The 5,142-nt window shown below is 46.5% G+C and overlaps 1 long non-coding RNA gene across 1 annotated transcript in view; it reads right to left on the reverse strand.

Moving 5' to 3' along the window:
- Positions 1-1,393, reverse strand: part of LOC122558658 — a 9,835-nt gene extending 8,442 nt beyond the window's left edge. Inside the window, exon 1 of the long non-coding RNA XR_006314207.1 lies at positions 1,343-1,393. This is a non-coding gene — a long non-coding RNA (uncharacterized LOC122558658). The remainder of the gene's footprint in view (positions 1-1,342) is intronic.
- Between the last annotated feature and the right edge of the window lie 3,749 nt (positions 1,394-5,142).

A 5,142-nucleotide genomic window follows, 5' to 3' on the forward strand; every position in this document is an offset into this window, starting at 1 on the left:
CTCTCTCCCTCTCTCCCTCCCTCCCTCCCTCTCTCCCTCCCTCCCTCTCTCTATCGGTTTCCCCTCTCTATCCTATTTTTCTCTTTCCTCTAAATATTCCTCTGGCCCCATCCACCTCTTCCTTTCTCTTTCTCTTTCTGTTGCTTAAGCTCACTCTGTCTCTCTCCGTGCCACAACAGTCTGCCTCACATTCACTTCCCCTGTATAAGTCTAGCTGGTGGATTCCCTCAGTTTTTGTTTCCTGTTGCTCTCTCTGCCCACACTCCAACAATCCATGATGTGGAGATGCCGGTGTTGGACTGGGATGGGCCAAGTTAAAAATCCCACAACACCAGGTTATAGTCCAACAGGTTTATTTGGAAGCACAAGTTTTCAGAGCGCTGCTCCTTTGTCAGGTAGCTAGTGGGGCAGGATCATAGGACACAGAATTTATAACACTATGTGTGCTATGATCCTGCCCCATTGGCTACCTGACAAAGGAGCAGCGCTCCGAAAGCTTGTGCTTCCAAATAAACCTATTGGACTCTAACCTGGTGTTGTGAGATTTTTAACTTGGTCCAATAATCCAGTGACACTCAAATTTCATTCCTATTTAACGATGCCTGCCTTCAGTTAGTGATGCAGTAAAACATAGTTTAAAGGCAAATCCAATCAATTCAGGGTGACCTTGAACGCAGTTTTCTGTTTAAAATGTTGATGGTGACACAGCCAAAGCAAAACTCCCTTCAGTGAGGTTCAGACAGTAATCTCCCACCCCATCTACTCTCCACAGAATGATTCGGAGATGCCGGTGTTGGACTGGGGTGGACAAAGTTAAAAATCACACAACACCAGGTTATAGTCCAACAGGTTTAATTGGAAGCACTAGCTTTCGGAGTGACGCTCCTTCATCAGGTGGTTGTGGAGGACACAATTGTAAGACACAGAATTTATCTCAAAAGTTTACACTGTGCCCTTACAGTTGTGTACTCCACAACCACCTGATGAAGGAGCAGCGCTCCGAAAGCTAGTGCTTCCATAGAATGAGGAATACATCAGTCCTTGTGACCTAAAATTTAAGAATACTCTAATTCCTTGTCATTTTTCTGATGCAAATACTTCAAAATATCATATTTAAAGATTCAAGAAAGATTTCCTGGATTTCAGCCGGACATTTCTGGAATTTAGAATTCCAGACGCTCTGTAATGAAGCAGGGGTCAGATTGTCGCTGTCTGACCATGTAAGAAGTATCAGTCTAGGCTGGATCACCCCCTTCCACTCCACTCCTCTCCTGGCATGGATCAGGTTGGCTTTCAGGACAGAGAAAAGGTCAAGTCAGAGACAAAGCAGCTAAACTCTTACCTGGTCAAAGCGACCGTGCCTCAGACAGTCCCCTGTCGCAAGGAAACGTTCTTATAAACTGCTTAGAATCCAGTGTTAATCATTGACTTCCTGTTTCACACGAACCAATCTTAAATCAGCCACAGCCCACAGCCACTTCTTTCACAGAAAGGTGACAAAGGCAGTAGAAGAGCTTTAGGCTGGCCAATCACTGCCCCTCCAGTCCAATCCAGAGATCCGAAACATGATGCAAGGTCATAGACCCAGAGAGATCTACAGCATGGAAAAAGGCCCTTTGGCCCATCAACTCCATGCTGGTCAAAGACAACTGCCTAACTGTTCTAGTCCCAATTTCCAGCACTTATTCCATCGTCTTGTATGCCTTGGCACCACAAGCAGCACTTACTTCGCAATAACCTGCTCAGTTTGGGTTCTGCCAGGGCCACTTAGCCCCTGACCTCATGACAACATTGGTTCAAACACGGACAAAAAGAACTGAATTCCAGAGTCTTTCTTTATTTATTCACTCGTGAGACATGGGTGTCACTGACTGGGCCAGCATTCATTGCCCGTCCCTCGTTGCCCCTCGAGAAGGTGGGGGTGAGCTGCCTTCTGGAACCGCTGCAGTCCACATGCTGTGACTGAGAGTCATAGAGTCACAGAGATGTACAGCACGGAAACAGACCCTTCGGTCCAACCCGTCCATGCCGACCAGATATCCCAACCCAATCTAGGCCCTCCTGCCAGCACCCAGCCCATATCCCTCCAAACCCTTCCTATTCATATACCCATCCAAATGCCTTTTAAATGTTGTAATTGTACCAGCCTCCACCACTTCCTCTGGGTGAAAACGGTTGCCCCTCAGGTCTTTTTTATATCTTTCCCTTCTCACACTAAACCTACACGCTCTAGTTCTGGACTTCACCCACCCCAGGGAAAAGATTTGTCTATTCATGCCCCTCATGATTTTATAAACCTCTATAAGGTCACCCTCAGCCTCCGACGCTCCAGGAAGGAGCTATGAACCTGCACTCCAAGGTCTCTTTGTTCAGCAACATTCCCTAGGACCTTACCATTAAGTTGTATAAGTCCTGCTAAGATTTGCTTTACCAAAATTGACCCATAATGCCTTGAGAGAGGGAATTGCAGGATTTTGACCCAGTGACACTGAAGGAACGGCAATATATTTCCAAGTCAGGATGGTGAGTGGCTTGGAGGGGAAGTTGCATGACAGACACTGCTGCCCTTGTCCTTCTGATGGCAGTGGCCAAGGGTTTGGAAGGTGCTGTCTGAAGATCTTTGGTGAATTTCTGCAGTATATCTTGTAGATGGTACACACTGCTGCTACTGAGCGTCGGTGTTGGAGGGAGTGAATGCTTGTGGATGTGGTGCCAATCAAGCGGGGCTGCTTTGTCGTGGATGGTGTTGAGCTTCTTGAGTGTTGTTGGAGCTGCCCCCATCCAGGGCAAGTGAGGAGTATTCCATCACACTCCTGACTTGTGCCTTGTAGATGGTGGACAGGCTTTAGGGAGTCAGGAGGTGAGTTATTTGCTACAGTATTCACAGCATCTGACTGCTCTTGTGGCCATTGTGATTATGTGGCATGTCCAATTGAATTTCTGGTCAATAGTAAACCCCAGAATGCTGACAGTGAGGAATTCAGTGATGGCAACACCATTGAATGTCATGGGCTGCTGGTTAGATTGTCTCTCGTTGGAGATGGTCATAGCCTGGTGTTTGTGTGGCACAGGTATTACTTGGTGAGGCGAGAGTAACTGCCCACGAAATTAAGGCAGCGCTTGATGAGTGTGATCCATAAATTAACTTTGAAAAAGAAAGAGTGACAAAGGAATGTAACCAGCCATGGAGGGAATTTGGAAAGCAGGCTGTGAAAGAGAAAGAGAAAACCAGACCAATAGACAGAGGGATAACGATAGTGAGAGAAGCAATACAGACGTACTGACAGATTGTCGAATCATACAGGACAGAAAAGGCCCTTTGAGTCTGCATCACCAAAAATATGCATCACTCCCAACACTAGCCCAATGTCCCTGGACGCTCCATGTGTTCATCAATTACCTTTTTAAAGGTTGAGATTTCCTCCCAGGCAGCGCATTCCAGACTCCCACCACATTCTGGATGAAAACAATTCCTCAAATCCCCTCTAAACCTCCTGCCTTTCACTTTACAATTATACCCTCTGTTATTGACCCTTTCAGAAAGGGAAAGAGTTACTTTTGAGTCACACTGTCAACATCCCTCACAGTCTTATCCACTGCAATCCGGTCCCCCCCTCAGCCTTCTCTGCTCCAAAGTAAACAACCCGAGCTTATCCAGCCTCTCTCCATCACTGAAATGCTCCATCCCAGGAAACATCCTGGTGAACCTCCTCTGCACCCTCTCCAGTGCAATCCCATCCTCCCCGTAGTGTGGGGACCAGACCGGCACACAGTCCTCCAGCTGGGGCCTAACCAAAGTCCCAGACAGCTCTGACATCACCTCCCTGCTCTTATAATCTATGCCATGACTGTTAAAGCAAGGGTCATGTATGCCTTCTTAACCCTATTAACCTGTCCTGCTATCTTCAGGGCTCTGTGGACAAGCATCCCAAGATCCCTCTGTTTCTCCGAACTTCCTGGTGTCCTGCCATTCATCGAGTACTCCCTTGTCTTGTTACTTCTCCCAAAGTGCATCACCTCACACTGATCAAGGTTAAAATCATCTGCCATTGATCTGTCCATCCGACTGATCAGTCTCTATCCTCCCATAATCTCACACCGCCCTCCTCACTGGCATCATCCAGCCAATCTTTGTGTCAGCCACAAACATTTAACATTGCCCCCTACATTGTCATTGACATCATTTTGGAATATCACGCACAGTAAGCAACCCAGCACTGAGCCTTGATAAAGAAAGAAAGAGTCAGAGAAAGGGATATTGACAGAGGAGGATGGGTAGACAGAGAGAAAGATACCAAGAGGCAAGAAGGGATAGAGGTGTCAACAGGTAGCAGAGCAGTATCATAGAGAGGAAACAGAGAGAGTGAGATGATGCAGAGAGAGATAGAGGACTGGAACCAGGGGCAGAGAAAGACATAAATGAACAAATAGAGAGGAGTGCTGGAGCACAAAGGAAGTGAAAGTAACAGAGGGAACAAAACAAAAACATTAAAAAATTAAAAATGATTAAACCAAACTATTTGGCCCATCACGTCTGTGCCAGTATTTTTCCTGAGAAAAAAACCACATTTCGGCAGCATCATCCTTGATGTAAGGCTTCCCAATGTACTTTGCAACCAGAGAGTAAAGTTCCTTTGAAATGTATCTACTATAGGAGTCACTAAAATCATTGTGTTCATAGCAAGCTCCAACTAACTGCAAACAGCACAATGATAATAACCAAGTAATCTTTTCATTCTGTCGGCGGAGGAGGAAGCATTAGCTCAGTGTTTCAGGAACAAACTCCCGTACTGTCTTCATATATTGGCTCTAACATCTTTGACATTGTCCAGAAAGAGCTTGTGGAGCATGGTCTCATGTCTCATCCATCAGCTGATGCCTGGAGTCAGCTTCTTAGCACAACAGTCCTTTGGTCCTCAGATAAAAACAATGACTGCAGATGCTAGAAATCAGAGTCTCGATTAGAGTGGTGCTGGAAAAGCACAGCAGATCAGACAGCATCCGAGGAGCAGGAAAATCGACGTTTCAGGCAAAAGCCCTTCATCAGGAATAGAGGCAGGGAGCCTTCAGGGTGGAGAGATAAATGAGAGGGGGGGGGGGGTGGGGAGAAAGTAGCATAGAGTACAATAGGTGAGTGGGGGT

The sequence above is a fragment of the Chiloscyllium plagiosum genome, chromosome 17 (genome assembly GCF_004010195.1).
Source record: "Chiloscyllium plagiosum isolate BGI_BamShark_2017 chromosome 17, ASM401019v2, whole genome shotgun sequence".
NCBI classification, from domain to species: Eukaryota; Metazoa; Chordata; class Chondrichthyes; order Orectolobiformes; family Hemiscylliidae; genus Chiloscyllium; species Chiloscyllium plagiosum.